The 19861-nt window shown below is 42.8% G+C and overlaps 1 protein-coding gene and 1 long non-coding RNA gene across 31 annotated transcripts in view; both read right to left on the bottom strand.

The window, feature by feature from the left end:
• The window catches only part of GLIS3 (GLIS family zinc finger 3), a 552705-nt gene that overhangs the window by 192068 nt on the left and 340776 nt on the right, over window positions 1-19861 (bottom strand). The gene's annotated exons all lie outside the window — the stretch shown is intronic.
• Window positions 1215-18838, bottom strand: LOC140640831 (uncharacterized). The gene is made up of 3 exons (XR_012037449.1): window positions 18758-18838; window positions 1957-2092; window positions 1215-1420 (listed from the first exon to the last, which is right to left on the bottom strand). It is a non-coding gene; the product is annotated as an uncharacterized lncRNA (long non-coding RNA).

Genomic DNA, 19861 nt, shown 5'->3' on the forward strand with positions numbered 1-19861 from the left:
TTTTTCCTACCCATCCTCCACCAGCCTGTCCCATGAGTAAGGCATATATAACTTCCTGTATTAAACCCCTTCCTGCTTAAAATATCTAGAGCCCGTCCCTTTTTCCAGACTAAACTCTAACTTATGAACCCATTGACTTGATCAAGGTACGAAAATCCCAGGGCGCCTGGGTAGCTCAGTTGGTTATGTGTCTGACTCTTGATACAAGCTCCCATCTTGATTTCAGGGTCATAAGTTCAAGCCCTGCTTTGGGCTCCACACTGGGCATGGAGCCTATGTAAGAAAGTTAAAAAAAAAAAAAAAAGATACTAAAGATACTACCATTGGGACTATTGTGTATGTATGTATCTATCTACCTACAACAGAACCTTTATCTCCAAAGAAAATTCCCAAATATAAAACAGGTAAAAAGTGGAGCTTTTCGAGATGGCCAGGTGTGTGGAGAAGGGGTGTGCCCATGGTTTACCACTTGTTCACACTTCTTCCCCTACCTGCAGAATTCTAAGGCTCTGAAAGATCTTGTTTGTATATCTTGTAGTAAGAGAAGAATCCTAATATATCTAGCTGGCCTGTGCACACAAAGCACTAAATTAGTAGTATTCCCAGGGCCTGAGAAGGTAGCAAGCAACTGCTGACTTGAACTGTTTTGCAAAATGCACTGTGCCTGGCCCAGGGAGAGAAGGGACTCATTAGGAAGCAGGTTTCCTGTCCTTAAGGATTTCACAAACAGCAGATGAAAACAGAAGGTCCGAAGACCAGGAAAATACAGTGACGTGTCTAAGTGAGAGGCATGTGGCATTTGGTGGCCCATGAGGACCTTTGGTCCTATGAGCAAGGCTTTAGTGAGCAGATGCTAGGTTGTGTAGCACAAAGTGCCCCCTGACTCCCAGGTGTGACAGGAAGCCCACTCCCAAGGTGTCTAGAATATACAGCTGCCCAAGCAGGGGAGGGAGCCAAAAACCTGACATCCCATCTCCCTGGTGAATAACATGCCGAGCTGCTCCCAGACTGCGTCACCTGTCCAGGCAGTCCCTCGGATTACAAGGGAGTTGCCATATGGTCATTATTTTCTAATTGATTTTTGGCAAATTACTTTCATCTGGTGAGTTCGGTATGAGTGGGCCAGATACCTTGTTCCCCATACTTCACTTTTCATCTGCTAGGACTTTCAGAAAACTCAAGATACTCACAGGAAACTGGGCATATCTGCTCTGAACACTTTTTTTTTATTGTTTTGACACACCCGCCAAGAGATTGGTCTCTCTTTCCAGCACTGCTTTCAAAAGTCAGATTTTTATGGTAGAGAATTCTCATTAAAAATGATTACTTTTGGCAGCAGAAGTCGGAAAGGTGACAGGAGAGAGGCAAGTATTAGAGGCATGAAGATTTTTTTTCCTTCCATTTGCAGAAAGCCTGCCGCCTGTAAAACAAACATCATCAGGAGAATGAAAAAAAGAAAAAAAAAACCCACAACATTTGAAACACACGACAAAACCCCTCCTAACCTTTATGTGTGCCCTCGGAAGCAATGTCTTAAGTACAGGGGCTAAACCACTATCCTACCTACTCCATAAGCTGTAAACCCGCTGAGGGCTCAGCGTGTTTTCCCCAACCCTGGTCTCTCTGGCCCCGGCGCGTGGGACCACCGAGAGATGCCTCATGAGCAAACACAGCAACGGCTAATAGTTACTAGAACACTGTAGAGAGAAGCCAATGCACATTATGGACACCAAATATACGCACTAGAAATCTACACCAACCAAATTCCTTTTGGTAATACTGTATTTACTCTTTCACCTGGGCAGAAATAAAATCTAATAATTCCTAACTCTGCAATAATTCTCTAAAGGAACTGAACATATAAACTTTTCTTGATACTTCTATTTAGATATACAATTTCTTGAGAATGGTAAGATATATATTTTTTAACTATTGTGCAAAAATATTCCTCCTTACTTTTTTTGTGGAAATTACTGCATCCCCTTATGAGCTGTCAGGAAATGTGGGAACCTAGTGGGTCTCAGCCACCATTTCTCCTGTACTTTGTTTTCTTGCACTACTTGTTCACATGTAGGATCTTGGCCCCAGGTTCCTGTATAGGAATAGAGGAAAAATGTGGCTGTGCTTTGGGCATCGTCAACTCTCTGTGACAGCCTGGTCCACAGTGTCGTGATGCCTGTCAACTGTTCTGGGTCCTCTGGTGGCCTGTGATGTCCTCAACCCTCCAAACACAAGTGCACATATTTCACAGAAGATGAGACCGTAAAGACTCTAAGTGACAGACCTTAAGAGCCTACCAGTTGAGAAAGCACTTTCATAGCAGACTCCATTTTTCCTTCTATATTTCCTGTTTTGATGAGTGTAGTAACTTTTATTCCCAGTATCCCAGGACACAGTAATAATTCTGTTAAAAGCTACAGAGAGAAACCCAGGGTCCAGTGATCAGAGCACAGAATGAAGACTCTGGAAATTAGGCAAATGTCCCCTGGAAGTGACACTGTAGAGGAAATCTAAAGGACAGATTAGAGTTAGCTCACCATGCCATAGAAGCATGTGTGTGCAGACAAGTGACAAAAGGGGTTTTTGAGGGGATGAGGAGTAGAATGGGAGGAGATTATTCCAGATAAAGACTGCAACCTTTACATCAATATTTTGCTCACCATACTGTCTTTCCTGGAAACTCATAAAAAAGCAAGAGAATGTCATTGTCCTATCAAGTTATGTCAATCAGATGTTAACCACAAAATACTTAGAGCCTAAAAAAGACAAAGGAAACTCTTATTTGCCATATGCACTGGACTACACATGTCCATCCTAGAAATATTACGATGTTCTATCTGAAATATTTCACCTTCTGTGAAGCCAAAAATGCCCTCTTTCCATTGTCGCCTACCCTAGAGATAAAGTTACTTTGTGGCTGTTTTTTTCCCCATCTACAAAGAAGTTCAACAACAATAAGGAAGGCTTCTCTCCACAAGAACTGGCATAACCAATCTGGCTCTGATAAATAGGAATTTGGTAAATACTGTACAGCTGATAAATTCTGTCCCAATTATACATGCCTATCAAATTCAAAGGTGGTTTTGCGGTAGGCTATTAAATGCATGGTTCAATTACAACCTTCCTGCACAGAACATTTCTTCCCTGGTTAAGGAACCAAATGCTAATTCAGAGATTGGTCATATTTTCCACTTGAAGTTCATTACATTCAAAGTAAATTGAGTGCAGTGAATGACTGGCTGACCCCAGCCACCCCTCACCCAGAAAGTCAATGGTCACATAGCACTGTCGTCCAACAAAAAGCTTCACGCATCTGAAGCTAGTTTATATGGCGTCAACCATGAAGTCAGGAAGAATCAGAAACTACTGGAATTCCCATTGTTTCTGAAAAAAGAGCTCCTGGCCAAACTGTCCCCTGTCTTTCGACAGTGGGGCCTTACGTTTTGTGGTTCCTTTACTTTCTCATTTCCACTTCACACTAAATAAGTAAGAAGAATTATATGCTCCTAAACAGAACAAAGGGCCTGAATGAGCTTCGGCATAATACATCAGGCCAGAAATGCCACAGGGGCGGGGGGCGGGGGGACTTACAAGACTCCATGTGAGGTGACAGTGGGGCTTCCCAACACTGGGAGACAATACAGCTCCCCTGCCTCGAGATTTCTGAGCTTGTTTGCAATAATTGCCTTTGCCCACCCAACCCATCTTATTCGGGGAGGCTCTGATGTTTCCCTGCAATTGCTCTGCTCTGATGCCGACTTGAAAAACCTCCTCCACATGGATGCACTCAATCACCCGGCATTAAATGAGACATCTAAGGGTTCTGCCACTCACCATTTCTGTAATGTTGTCTCAGCCCTTAGAGGACTCCATTGTTGTGCAAGGCCACTACAATCCCATTACCAGCTGGCCCACGATCAGATGATAACTAAAGTGAACACAAACACTTAGCCAGCACAAGAACTGCTGAGGCCCTCCCTCTTGGGCAGCGCAGCCCAGGAGATTTTCTGACACCCGATCCACAAATCGAACAATCACATTGCAAAACGCTTTCAATGTCGAGGAACAAGCATTCAATCAGCCCTCATGCGCCTGTCATCTGGCCCTGAGTGCTTATGAAACAGTCAGCTTGGCCTTTCTTCTTTGCTAAAAAATTTTTCAGAAAACCACTAAGTTGCTTCAGTCTTCTTCCCACTGCACCACTGCTCAGATGTTGGCCGAGGACGGTTATGAGCGCCTGGCCTAAGGCTCGTCTCTGCACAGCGGCTAGAAGTTTGCTTGGAAAGAAAGATATGCCAATTTGGTCTAGCGGAGTAACTATAAGTAGTTCAAAAAGTTGTTTAACTAGGCCTTGACCCGCCTTCGTGCTGCAGCACAAAGAAGCAAGCATCCCGCACTTCCTACACCAACCGACAATATGGCCTGGATGCTGCACACTGTGAGGCAGTGCACTGTTCTAGCCTTCAGGATGGGGCAGTCGTGCACATGCACACACACACACACAACCATTAATAGGTAAATGTGATATGAGGGACAGAAACAGTGAGGCCAAGCGCTGGGAGAAAGGAGAAATCTCTGGCAGAGGTGGTCCCCCCAAAGGTTTCCCAGAGTCTGTGAAGGTGGGCTAGGGTTCAGATCCCCAGCTCCAAAATGTGTGGAGATTCCCAGTAGGGGAAGTGTCATGAGCAAAGACAGAACCCTCAGAATGAACAGCCTGACAGAGGGAGTCAGTGGAGAAGCTGGGAATGAGCAAGAGGAATAGCCCCTCCTTAAAGTACAGGGCCACCAAGTGCTGTCCTTTTGTCAACATTTCAGGTGGGTGCTAAGGCCGATGAAGAAAATTCAGCTGTGAAGGTTGGTCTGGTCCACATGGGGCTGGAACATGAGCAGCAGACTGAGGTGTGCTGACCAAACTGAGGGCAAGTAATATCTTTTCTAATGCAGCTGCTGCCCACCAACCGTGGGGCCAGGCCTTGCCGGGTGCAGCCCTCACCCCTGGGAACCTGCCTCCAATAGTGAAACACGGTTACAGGTCAGTGCTGCAGCTTCTTCACAAACACATGATTTCTGGATGTGTGGATTGAAAGAGAAGCGAAACTCTTCCTAGAAGGCAATCACTGTGTTCAAGTATATCCTGACAGGGAGCAAGGGAGGGACAAAGGGAGGAACAGAATGGATATCAACTGGCTACTTGCTGGTGGCCCCTGTCAGGTCTTGTCAGGGTGCGGGGAGGGATGCTGATCAGAGAAAGGGCAAGTGGGGATGAGGTGTACAGACTGGCTCCAGGCCGTGCTCCCTACCCTCCTTCCTTGCTCCCTCTGGAGCAGGCTTTCTGCCAACCCACAGCTGAAAGAGAAGTCCCTAAGGATGGAGAAAAGGTGAATCACCTCCTATGGGGTGTTTTTCATGAATTAAAACATCTGGGATGTTCTTTCTCAGTTATAGTTGATCATCTTTAAATTAAATTACAACGGACTAAAAGGTAGGGGGCTTCACAGGCTCCTAGCTTTAACTGGGATCTTGACTGGGACTTAGGGCTTAAAGAGTAGTTTTCATATCATCTCTGGCCTCAGCTCTGGGATCTGACAGTCCCCTCACTGGCAGCTGTGGCAGTGAGGCTGGATCCCCGGGGAGGCAGGTGGGCACACATGGCAAGAGCTCCCCACTGATGAGGCTGAGCATCCCCTTGGGCATCCCTGTGACAGAGGGACGGGCTACATGTGGCAGTAAGCTAATGAGGTCTGTGTTCCCAGAGAAAGGAAGAATCAAGCCTTCTCCCTTAGAGGAACAAGCATGAAGCATCCCTAGGTGACATGGGCTGTTCACATTCTGGCATGCTCTACTTCCTGTGTTGAGCCCCTGTGGGTCTCAAGGCCTGAGTACAGAGTGAGGCAAGAGCAGTTACTTCTCACAGCAGAGGATAAAGCCTCCTGCATGGTGTCCTTTGGTGGGCAGCTAACAAAAGTGCTAGTTCCATTCCTTTAATGCAGCATGAAGGATGGAGTATAAGAATTTGGTGAAGATATAAATAATCTGAGCTCCTTGGAAGGCTACAACTCAGTAACAAAGGATCAAAGTTTCAACAGCATGTCTGAACAGTGCTTTCGTATTTGTGACTTCTTGTCTCTCAGAAGCATCCTCAGGGTAACCCAGAAGGTTCCATCATTTGCCTGATATCACACATCTAGCAAAGAACGAGACCGAAACAGGCCCTGTGTGCGGATCTCTCGGATTACATCACACAGTCTGAGTCTGGCAACCTTACCACCCGCCATATTATTTTTCCCTGTGCTCATAACACGAATTTGTTCACTTAGCAAACATTTACTGAGTGCCTGTTAGATGCCACTTGGACACATCAGTGACCAATAACAGCAAAGAACTCTGACCTCAGGGAGGGGGCTGGGGAGCAAAGGCCAACAATGAGCAGGAGACATAATAATAAATAATAAAGGAGTGCATTCTACAGATGCTGTAAGTTGGTAAGAGCTATGTAAGACAAAGAGTAGAGCAAGTTAAGGGGGATGGGCAGAGTGAGGGGTCAGGGAAGAGTGTGTAGGCTGCCATTTTAAATAAGGCGATAGGAAGAGATTTCATGAAGAAGGTGACAACTGAGCAGAGCCTTGGAAGAGGTGAGAGGCAGCAGATGGTGGAGAGCTCCAGGCAGAGGGAACAGCCAGTGTGAGGACGCTAAGTCAGGGGTGAGTCTTGCATGCAGGAGGAAGAGCTAGGCGCCCTGTGGCCAGTGTGGGCTGAGCAAGGGAGGTCTGTTTGCTCATTGTTAAGATGGCACACAGAGGCTTGAACGCTGTAAGGATGCTGCAGTTCTTCCCTGCGAGGACTGGCACTGTCAAGGCCCTCATGATCCGAGTATGCCATTGTCTGTTTACATACATCACACCCAGACACCTGGGCAATCAAGAGAAATGCCAGACTAACCCTTTGTTTTGTATTAGAGAAGCCTGATTTTTAAAAAGCTGTACTTAGTAACATGGATCCTGCCACGTTGGCTTTAATCTTGAAACTAAATCTTTTCCAGGAAGCCTGGGCTTCCAGCTATGAGACACTTTTTAGACTTCTCCCCAGTCATTTACACAGCGTCAGCTTACAAATGTCGGATATCATGAGAATGAGTGCCGAGCTATACTGAACAAAGCAAATAATTAACAGCAGTACACATGGTGGATTCATTTCAAATTCTCTCTTGCTGTCACCTTGATAGAAGCAAATGATAATGGTCACGTATCTCCTGATCATCACAGCCACGGTAACATGTACCACAAATCAACCTCCACCTGCTTGTCGTGCCAAAAATAGAGTAGCTCAGAGATTTCTGTGCACTAGAGAAAGCAACGGTCTCAGGGATTGACAAAGACACAGATCTGGTGCAGAGCGTGTTCAAGAGTATAAGGAACAGGCATGTGTAATCCTTGGACAAGTCCCTGAAAGGACAGAGAAGTTTCTGAGACCATTACTTACACAAACTATATTATTACTATATTTTATGTAATATATGAATACTATACTCTTCTACACTAGAAAATATGCTCTACCGTTTACTATGTTAGGAATAGAGATTAAGTTTGGAGAATGGTTCAAAATAGATAACGCAGACCATCAAAGAACAAACCAGAGTTACTAATCCACATTCATTTTTAAATGATTATAAGATTTTACATGTAATTTTGATGCAACTGGATAAGAAATTTCCCTGTTCTTTGCAAAAGCTCTCTTAGCCAAACTTACCTGGTTAATGAGTTAATATGAGTTTAATGAATAATATCACCAAAAGGTAGACACAAGATTCTGTCCCCTACACAGCAATACTACACTAACTATAGTGGCTATCACAATTCATAGCTCCAAGTCTGCCTGATTAGAGGTAATTTCAAACCTTGGGTGATTTCCCATTGTTCATCTTGTGCTTTGCAAATGCAAGCGTATACTGTGTCCTAGTCAAACTTCCTGTTCAATTTTACAGTTAGAATCTTATTTTTTTTGAAAGATTTATTTTTTTAAAAGACTTTATTTATTCATGAGAGACAGAGAGAGAGAGAGAGAGAGAGAGACAGAGAGAGGCAGAGACACAGGCAGAGGGAGAAGCAGGCTCCATGCAGGGAGCCCGACATGGGACTCGATCCCGGGTCTCCAGGGTCAAGCCCTGGGCCGAAGGTGGCGCTAAACCACTGAGACACCCAGGCTGCCCTTATTTATTTGAGAGAGAAAGAGAGAGAGAGAGAGAGAGAGAGAGAATGTGTGGGAAGGGCAGAAGGAGAGGGAGAGAATCTCAAACAGATTCCCCACTGAGTGCAGAGCCTTACACAGTGCTCCATCTCCCGACCCTAACATCATGAACTGAGCTGGAACATGTTTTGGACACTTGTTGGCCTGCACCACCCGGGTGCCCCTAGACTTTCTATTTTTAATCAATATAATGTAACACTGCATTTAACATCAAGAGGCTGTTTCTTAGTCTCTAACAACATGTACTCAAGAGCAGAGAGACTCCCTGAGCTGGCTCTAGGAAGCCTCCGGTTTTCTGTCAGAAACAGCCTACTGAAGCACTTGTCAAACTGTACATCTTCCTGAACTAACCATGTGACCAGCTGGCCTTTACTCGGCCAATTCACAAAGTGACTTTTAAGTCTTTTCAGTTCATCTGGAACAACACGTGTCTACAGTTTGAAGCTCTCAAAGCCGTGACTTTGGTGCACTGCTTAGCTAAAGAGTAGAATAGCGATCAGATACATCCAATCACAAACAAGATATGTTGAACAGCAGGGTTTTTGTTTTTGTTTTCTTTTGTTTTGTTTTTGGTCTCCCATGCAGCTTAGGCACTGCTCAGAGGGTTTGCTTAAGATATCTGCTTAAATACAACAAAGATGGAGCTATGGCTGGCACTGTGCTAAGACGATTACAAGGTCTTTCTCATTTAACTCCTATGGCAATCTTCTAAAAGGCCACCCCACTACTGTCATCCTTATTTCAAAGATAAGAAAGTGGAGGCCTCAGAGCAGTGAGCCACTGGTTCAAGTCACACAGCTAGGAAATGGTTGCACTCAAGCCCCAAGTCCTATACTTGGCTTGATGTCTATATGACTAGAACTTACTCCATTCATATCTCAAATTTTTCCTGTCCTGAGTCTATTTTATAAAAACACATTTCAGCATGCATTTTTACAGAATATCCTTACCTTCCTCCCAACCTGGTACTATGCATTTATGTAGAAAAATTAAACTTTTCAAAATGCAAATGTATATGCATCCCTTGGTGGCTAGATTTAGCAAAAATGCCCTGTCCTGATTTCTTAAAAAGTTAAACATACCTACCAAATGACCCACACACTTTATTCCCAAGTATTTGTCCAGGAGAAATGCAAATGTATCCCCACACTGAACCTTGTATACAAATGTTCATGGCTGTGTTATTCACAATAGTCAATAACTGGTAACAGTCCCCTGGAAAGTGGAGAAATAAAATATGTTGTATCCACAGGATGAAATAGTATTCAACATTGTAAAGGAATGAACTATATAGATACACACAACACCATGGATGAATCTCAAGATAATTACAGCAGTGAAAGAAGCCAGACACAAAAGTGTATACACTACAAGATACCATTTACTTAAAATCCTAGAAAATGTAAACTAATCTGCAGTGAGAAAATCCAGATCAGTGGTTGCCTAGGATCACAGGTGAGTGAAAAATGGATCACAAAAGGGGCACAAGGAAATTTTCAGGGGTTAGAGGAGAATGCTCTCTGTATCTTGTTTGGGGCAATGATGTCATGAGTGTATATAGCTTGCATTCTCTCTTTAAAAGGATATATCTTATTATTATGTATAGAATGTACCTCAATAAGTTTGAATATAAAGTAGATAGGTTTATGAATAAACCATTTATATATTGAACTCCAGTTGATGAAATCTTTTTTAAAAAGACACTCAGAAAAGAAAATAAAAATAAAAAGAGACTCAATTTTTTGAAAGTGCCCAGTCCGTATCTGGTACGACATGCAGTTTCAGCTAGCTATGCTGTTTATTTTAGATTCTAAACTCCTGGTAGTCAAGAACAAGTTCTCATTTTTAGCTTAAGTTCTATGCAGTTCCTAACACAGCATTAGGCGTTGCAACTGTTCAGAACATTGAATCTAAACATATCTCCATTCTATTTTTCCTTGCTTTCCAAAGAGATCCTGGGAGCAGAATCTAGAGAGAGCCTGCTAGCATGCCCATCAGATCCTTAAAAAGTGTCACCAAGGAAATGTTTGCATTTGTTCCTAAACATACAAAGGCTGCCTACGACTCAGGATTCTGGGTGAAGTACTGCCCTCCAGTAATTCTCAGAACTTCTCCAAGACCCTCTCTCTGTGCAGAGACACAGTAGGTTATATGGGCCATCCAGGTAGTGTGGCCTCTGAAAGCTATGGGCAATCCTGACTTTGAACTTTATGTTTTCTGTAAGACAAGGGATACGGGGAAGGAAGGTAAGGAGGCAGAGTTCAGCCGACAAGAGGTTAGAGACTAAAAGCAGTCTCAGCCCTAAATGTGCTCCCACCTCCTTCCTGTCTCAAGGGAACTAAAGCCTATTAGACTGTCAGTGCCAGTTTACAAACTATGTGTTACTGACCCTCAAGAAGACAGGTACAGAAATTGAGTGTGTTTAGAAGCTTATGAAGCCGTTAGACATGGCTGTGATCTGTAGACTCCATTCTCATTGAACTGGGTTCACACCAGGTCTGATATTATCAAAACCTTAGGGTGAAACCAGTCATGGACAGTTTCATTTACAGTGGCTTAAAAAAAAAAAAAAACAAAAAAAAAAACAAAACCTAGTCTGGGGGCCCCTGGGTGGCTCAGTGGTTGAGCATCTGCCTTCGGCTCAGGTCATGATCTCGGGGTCCTGGGATTGAGTCCTGCACCAGGCTCTGTGCAGGGAGCCTGCTCTCCCTCTGCCTATGTCTCTGCCTCTCTCTGTGTGTCTTTCATGAATAAATAAAATCTTAAAAAAAAAACAAAAAAAAAAAAACCCTAGTCCTCTTCCACACATGGTTTGAGAAGCATAGTTTTATGGCATGGCTTACCCAGTGAATGTTAATTTTTCCCAATGTGATAGTGAGAGGCAGAAAAAGGCCACTCTATCATCCAATCAAATCCATGCAACTCCCAGCCTGTCTATAGGTGTTTGGATTGAGACTGTAAAGTGAAATTAAATAAACCTTCTCAAAGAGGAAGTTGATCAAAAGTGCTATGTTTCTACTCTAATTAGTATCATGGCTGTATAAGCTGCAAATATGGTTGTCAGCACGTCAAAAATCAAAATGAAGGTCATGATAATAGCTGTGTGGATATAATTAATTTTTTACTTTCCTTTTCCCTTTCTTTTATTCTCTTTTGCTCTCTCTCTTCTTTTTCTTTCATCCTTCTTAGGGGATGACTTAGGAACACACTTATTTCTGAATCAGCCCCATTCATGTTTGGGGCAGCATAGGCAGCTGACCCAGATGGGGCTGCTCCATATGGCCACTGCTTAAATCTAATTAGGCTGAACTAAATGAAGTCCAAGAAACTCTGGATCCTCATTTCTAATGTTTTTCAGAAAGGTTAGTTGGTAGGGAACTCAGAGAGTATGACAGTCTGCTTCACATGACACAGGGAGTGCCTGGGAGGAGGGGTGACCCTTATAACTGCCCCCGAAACTGCACAGATTGAAACGGGCAAGAATGCAGGTCGGGCTTTTGGATTAACAGGCAAGATTTTCTTAATGTTTATTCTTCCTTTCCACCTTAGCTCAATGGTCAGTTTCCCAGACAACTGTCCCAACTTTCCTGATTAGATTGCTTCTTCCTGTCTATTATAGATATCACAAATGCAGTCCTGTGAATCTCCCCCTGTGTTCAGGAAGTTCCACAGGGCAATGGCCATGCCTGTCCTGTCCTGTTGTTAAGCAGTAGTCTCTAGCACTTAGTTAAGCACAGTGATGAACAATAGAACACACTCAACAAATGTCTGCTGGAAGAAGAGAAGAATGAATAAATAAATACAGGGATGAACAAATGAAGTCTCTAGATAGTAGGTATTAGCATCTATACCCATCTATTATCCCAAAGTATTATCTATACATAATACTTTGGCCTTGTCTCTAGATAAAAAGATAAAATTAATGATGAGTTTCACATGATCATTACAATTTTTAAGAAGAGTGGGTAGCCTGTGGAAGCCTTATTACCAATTTGAAAAGAAATAAAAATTCCTAAGAATTCAAGGGTGAGAAATATACTGAGACTATATAAATCATGTTGTTTGCATGGAGTTTTTAAAAATGAAATAGCTCTTTTTGGGGAATAATCAATAGAGAAAAAGGCTTGGGTTATTCTGTATTTCAATTAGGATAAAATGTTAAAAATAATTTCTGAAAACAAAAGTCATGGCAGAGAAGAGTGAATTTTATAATATACTTTAATTTCTGCTTTGGGTCAAATCATGACCCCAAGAGCATTCAATTGCAGATAATAAAAACCTGGGAGAAAGAATGCAGTTAACCTATGCTGTAGATTGAAAAGTGTCCTCCCAAAGTTCATACAGTGAAACCTAATCCCCCGTATGATGGCACTTTTAGAGGTGGGGCTCTTAGGAATTGATCAGGTCATGAGGGTGTAGCCTTCATCAATGGGATTAGGGTCATGGTAGGAGACCCCAGAGAGTTCCCTTGACTTTCTGCTGGGTGAGGACACAGAAAGAAGACTACACCAGACACCAAATCTTGATTTTGGACTTCCCAGCCTCCAGACCTGTGAGGAACACATTTCTGTTGTTTCTAAACTACCCAGCCTGTTGCATTTTGTCATTAGTAGCCCAACTGCCTAAGACAACCTACAAAGGCTTTCTTCCAACATCACGATTATACACATGATAGTCTTTACCAAAGAGGCCCTCAATATCCCTAGAGCCAGAAAAAAGTGGAGTTTACCCAGTTAGTATTTACTAAAAGAGAAACAGTAAGTCACTCAATTATTAAGCCCTGTAAGCATATGTCCATTATTTTTTTTTGCTAGCAAATACACAATTACTATTTTTTTTATCTGAATGTTTTTTCTGTTAACATGAAGCAACAATGATATGATCAGTTTATCAGCATGCATTTAAGTATAAAAGCACAATGAAAGTATCAAAATGGATGTATTTTGTATTTTTTCATCATCTTTCGTTTTCCAAAAAAATGTTTGGAAAGGTGGCCCAAAAAAAGTACACACACATATACACATACATAGAGAAAAAAAATCATCTGTATATCTCCAGTGTTGTTCAACTAAAATAATACAATAAAATATAAATCATTTTGTAACGAGTAATATACTTCCAAACCTAAGAGTCCCCCCAAGAAGATATTTTAATATCTATTTTCTTTAAGCATAGTTATTAAACTTTGTTTTAAATATGTATTAAAAAGGGATCCCTGGGTGGCACAGCGGTTTGGCGCCTGCCTTTGGCCCAGGGCGCGATCCTGGAGACCCGGGATCGAATCCCACATCGGGCTCCCGGTGCATGGAGCCTGCTTCTCCCTCTGCCTGTGTCTCTGCCTCTCTTTCTCTCACTGTGTGCCTATCATAAATAAATAAAAATTAAAAAAATTAAAAATTAAAAAAATAAATATGTATTAAAAACACTTTACCAATAGTGTTTCATCCATTCCAATGAGCAAGTAGAATTAACATTTATTGATCAGGTACTATAAGTAGTATCTTGTTTCTTATAATGTCCCTTTAAGACAGGTCTTATCACATTCTTATAGATGAACAGAGAGAAGCAGAGAAAGAGTAACAAGTCACGCAGCAGGTAGCCAGGTCTGACTCCAAATACCATGGGTTTCCAGGCTGTGAGGATGCATGCGAGTGTGTGTGACACCAGCCTGGCACCTGCAGGCTGGGGGGACGGGTCAGCCTGGAGGCTCCTTCCAATCTCAAACCTGCTCCATCTTTCTCTCAACAATAACCGCAGCTAAACCTTTGGATACAAACCCACCCTGGATTTGCTACACTGCAATTAGCTCCTCCGCTATGCTAGTTAATAGTCCACCAGATATAATTTTAGTAACCTGGCTAAAAGGATACATCCATTTAATTGAACAACCCTTAGTCCTTTCAGAGTTGCTAGAAAGATTTTAGATGGTTTTGAAAGATCTATCCAAACAAGTCTTTAAGTCACAAGAAAACAAGGTAATTCAGCAGTGGTGCACAGCAGGAGCTTTGCTAAAATAGTTCACAAATGGATATACTAGAATGCCTTTCCCATTCCCACAGTTGGTAAAGGACAACCAGTTCATTTGAGGATTGAAACAGAAACATTTTCAAATCTCACTGGAAAATCAGACATATTTCTTGCACATGCTCTTTCCTCTAAATGTGAGGCTCTTTCTTGTCTTTCGAATCTATTGTTCAGTTAATCTGTGCACGCCAGAATATTCTAATTTAAATCTGAGGCTGGGACGTGCTATATTTTGTTTCTAGCTGCAAGAGTGTGAATGCCATAAATAACATGCACTGTGCTTGTTCTCTGTTCTTAAACAGTCTGATAAGCTCGTATTGAAACCATCTCGGCAACCACATTTGACAGCTCACTAGGAACCTGTTCAATCCAGCCTCCCAACCAGTCCATCACTGCTGCCAGTTTCCAGGCGGACGAGGCATTCAGACACCAGGCTCTAAATGAGAACAGCCCTGGCAGGACCCTCGTAGGAGAGGTACACTCCGGCTAACAGGCCGTCAATCTGTCAATAGCTCTTAAGACTCCTCCACCTTAACCAACTGAAGACTGGCTCAGTGCAGCAAGGAAGGGGGAACACAGCTTGGGGAGGGGTCCTGTCAACCCCATTTGCAGGAACCTGTCTGCAACCTGCGTGCCAGACTAAACCAGCACAAACCAGCACCACTAGGGCAGCTGCAGAGCACTTTTCTTCCCCAAAGTAACTCATTCCTCCATTAAATAAATAGTAATCGAACATCAACTGGGTAACATAGACACTGTGTACCTAGAGGAACTTGAAACCAGACAGCAGTAGGGCCAGTCCCTGAATCCATTACACACAGCAAGCAGAGCTTCTCTGCATTCCTGAAAATTTTCCGGGCCTCAGTTTCTAAATTTGCAAGATGGGGATAACCTACGTCATTTCATAGGACTGCTAACAAGACCAAATGAGGTAAGGCAAATGTAACATAATGCTTGACTGCAGGGGAAATACTCAACAAAGAAGCCCATCCACTTCCTTCTTCTCCTTTCTTTGGGACTTAAGATTTTCCCATTTGCTCAAATCACGCAGCCTTTGTCTTAAAATCAAGAATATATAAGACATGGAGGAAGAAGCAGGGTTTTTTCCTTCTTTTTATTTTTCAGTAAAGTGTGTACTGAAGTGTAACATACAGAAGAGTGTAAATCATAAGGTTCCAGCTCCATGAATTTTCACAGTGACAAACCCAGGCAGACATCCACCTCAGTGAGTAACATAACCAGGCCTCTAGGAGCCCCCTCGTGCTCAGTCCCAGCCACTTCTCCCCAAAAGATACCCTCTTTCTTGAGTTCCAGGCCCATTGACTACCTAATCAAGTAGCATTTTAATAATGTTGACACACACAAACCACAAACGGAAATGTGGGATATTGTATGGATTTGCAGCCAATGAGCTATGTCAAAGGGACAGCACATTATAAAAAGAAATAAATACACTGAAAACAAGCAATGAAAGTAATAAAGGTAACATGTTGTTAAGGTGCTGGGCTCTCTTCTCTGCCTCTCATTTTAATCCAAACACTATAGAACAAAAATGAGAAAATCTTTACATGTTCTTATAAAAATTAGTGGTAGGACTCATTCTACCTGCTTTCTAGAGTGGTTCTAGATTGAGAAGGCATAGCACTACAAGACAATGGAGAAGAAGAAAATATATTTTGAAGAAAGAATTACTTAATTCTGACAGTGACTGCCATCACCAAAATTTAAAATACAAATCAGTAATTTCCCCAAAACACATTTAAAACTTAAACTTCACTGATACATTAAAAATACTCCTTAATACCTTTATAAAACTATCTTCAAAACCCTTGGGATCCTTGGAAAATACATTTTTAAAAATCTCATCTGGTCAACTATAATACTCTTTGCCTCTTGGGATTAAAATTAGTAATAATCAACAACTTTTTTCTTCCCACTAGACCAAATTGAGTGCCCCCTACCATTCTTTTTTTTTATTTTAAGATTTTATTTATTTCTTTAAAAGAGAGAAAGAGTGAGTGTAAGCAAAGGGAGGAGCAGAGAGGGAAAGGGAGAAAGAGAGTCTCAAGCAGACTCCATGCTGAGCACCAAACCTGATACAGGGCTTGAACTCATAACCCTGAGATCATGATCTGAGCCGAAACCAAGAGCTGAATGCTTAACCAACTGCACCATCCAGGCATCCCATGCCCCTACCATTCTTGATGGTATGACAGTGAGAGTTCACATAGCTCACAGTCACTCAGAGGCTAACCGTGCTTGCAGGAGGCTAGGGTAGCTCACACTCAGAGGCTAACTGTGCTTGCAGGAGGCTAGAGGGAGGCAAAGCATGCGGGGCGGTCTGTCTCATTCAAATATTCCACTACAAAATGTGCCCTAGCGTAGCATTGATAGCGTAGCATCATGTATTGACTTATCAAGACAGCTCACAGAGCTGTTCAACATCATGCAGGGAAATGCAAATCCAAATCACAATGAGATACCACTTCACCCACTAGGATGGCTCTAAACAAATGAAAAATAACAGGTGCTGGAGAGGATGTGGAGCAGCTGTCCCGTGCACTGCTGGTGGGAAATGGGCTGATTGCTATGGAAAACAGTTCCTCAGAAAGTTAAAACTTTAACTTTTTTTTACCAAGTGACCCAGCAACTCCACTACTTGGTATATACTCGAAAGAACTGAAAACAGGCACTCAAATACTCATAACACACATGGTCACCACAGCACGACTCACAACGGCCAAAGGGAACAACCCAAATATTCATAACAGATGATGGCTAAAAAAGTGCACACATACAACATGGGATATTACTCAGCCGTACTGAGAAATGCAGGACTGCTGCATGCCAAGTATGGATGGACCTCACACACATTAGGGGAATGAAGCTAGGTACAACAGATCACATGTTGTGTGTTTCATTTGTATGAAATGCCCAGAATAGCTAAAGGTGCTGCAGTCACTGAATGATGAATTTCATATTATGTGCATCTCACTTCAATTTTTTTATTTTTATTTTATTTTTTTTAAAGATTTTATTTATTTATTCATGAGACATACACAGAGAGAGAGAGAGAGAGAGAGGCAGAGACACAGGCAGAGGGAGAAGCAGGCCCCATGCAGGCAGCCCGATGTGGGACTCGATCCCGGAACCCCAGGATCATGCCCTGGGCCGAAGGCAGGCGCTAAACCGCCGAGCCACCCAGGGATCCCACTTCAATTTTTTAAAATATCCAGGAAAAAAAGAGAGAGAGAAAGAGAGAAAATAAAGAAAAAACAGGCAAAATGGGGCTGGAGGTGAGAGGCAGAAACTGCTCACAGGTACCAGGAAAGAAATACCTTCAGAGGCATAAGATGATGAGGAAACAACCAAGCAGTTCAACTGGGAGATGAGCTAGAAAGACCCTTTCTCTTTGACAATACCATAAAAGTTTGAAATTCTTTTTAAGCCCTTATTTTTCCTTCCAATATATGGGTAGCAAGGAGCCTAGACTCCAGCTAGCCAGGAGAGGCCTGGCAGATACCAAGAATCCAGACAGACAGGAGGTGCAGTTCAGCAAAAATCCAAAGAACGCAGCAGGCCCTCTGAGCCTCAGCAGGAAGGGCAATATATCCAGCAGGTAGGATCTAGGCAGCACAGCAGGACTCAGAGTGAGAAACACCTAGGACAAGCTCCCCATCCTGAGTGCCTTCAATCCTGTCCACACTGCCTGCTGCAGGTCGTGAGGCCCTTACAACACCGCATTCAGAAGAGGGTTTCAACAGTGCCTGCAAATGCTCAGGGCAGAGCAAGTGGTGCTGGGTTTGGCAGAGGGCCATCCAGCCTGGTCACTGAGCGTCAGCCCTCCATTCTGCAACCTGCATCCCAGCTGAGAAATCTGGTCCTCACTAGCCTAGCCACCAAGAACCAGCTTGCAGTGAAATCTACTAAAGCTATAAAATGTAAAAGCGTATCATCTTATTTTCTCTCTCAAGAATATTTTTATTTTACATTAACCTTTAAAACTTTTTTAAAATCTTATTTTTAAAAGAACTTCTCAGTTGATAAATATATTTAAAGATAGCAGAATGGCCCATAAAACAAACTATAGATAAAGAACTGTATACCATAGTGGGTGGCTCAGTTGGATATGTGTCTGCCTTCAGCTCAGATTACGATCCTGGGATCAAGTCCCATGTCGGGCTCCCAGCTCAGTGGGGAGTCTGCTTCTCCCTCTCCCTCTGCCCCTCCCCCTGCTGTGCACACACTCTCTCTCTCAAATAAGTAATAAAATAAAAAAAAAAGTAAGAACTGTATACCATATAGCAGCCTAACAAATCTGAATAACTCTAATGTGCATTAAAGAAAATAAATATATGCAAAATATCAAAAGAGAAAAGGTTAGATGATCTTATTCTTTTGGGGTCATGTGGCATCTTCCATGAGACTTCCCCTAAACATCTGTAGGACAGAGGCAAGAGGACTCATATGCCATGAGGTGTCTGCTCACCTGAACCAAGTCAAAATAGGCAACTTCTGCTCATGAGATGCTCCTGTCTCTACTGACAATGGCATCAACTTTTTAAGTTCCTCAAAGACTCTGAGTCTAGAATCCAGGTTGAATCCAGTATTCTTGAATTTCCCAGGGTTCTACATGAGAATGTAGCAGTGCTAGGAGAGTTGCTCACACCCTGTTTGGCTCCTTCTTTCCATCTCAATTCTATCTTAGACTACCACGGGCCTCTAACATACACCCACAACAGCTGTCCCTTAGCCACCCTGCAGACCTTGTGTACACCCACCCAAGTGAATGAATCAGAGGAAGACTCCAGAGCAAGACTCTGGAGAAGATCCTAGAAGAAGGTGCCATTTGAGCAGGAAACTCTAGGACGAGTACCTACAACGAAGTCTAGGAGGACACAGAGTTAGCACATCCCCTCAGATTTGTGGATTCCTTGCCCCACAGGGAAGGAAAAAGATGGGAAAGGGCCCAGGTGGGTCCCATTGGAGCTGGGTACTTCAAAGTGTGCTCCATCAACTAGAGTGTGGACACCATCTGGGACCCTGCTAGGAATAGAGACTCCCAGGACCCACCCTGGGCCTACTCAATCAAAATCTCTTGGCGATTCCTAGAATTCAAGTAGGAACTGAACTGCTGGTGGCATAGGGACCCGTTCTGTACCAATCAAAGCATAGTGCTGCATCTGGCAACTGTCAATTCCTTGAATATACTACTTGACCAACTTTCAAAACCAGCTATTTCAGATGAAATGACACTCCATTCATGTGCATGACAACACAAGCACTTGTTTTATTCCCTGACAAGTCAGGCAAAGAATCCAAGAAAACCAGAATACCATGGATCCTATCTACCTTTCTGGGTTCATGTTGAGTCATGGAGTTTTCAAAAAATTGTAAGAGAGCCCCTGAAACTTTATTAATTCTGTCAGGGCATAATATCAGAAATGAGTAGACCCTGAGAAAAATCTGACTCTATAATTAAGAGTAGGATTCCACAATCTAATTATTGTATTTTCAATTAAAGTTGAGCTCTCGGTGTGTTTTTCCACTGTTTCTTGAATTAGCAGAGACCTGTGAGCATGTTCAGAGCAGG

Source organism: Canis lupus, chromosome 1 (genome assembly GCF_048164855.1).
Source record: "Canis lupus baileyi chromosome 1, mCanLup2.hap1, whole genome shotgun sequence".
In the NCBI taxonomy this organism is placed as follows: Eukaryota; Metazoa; Chordata; class Mammalia; order Carnivora; family Canidae; genus Canis; species Canis lupus.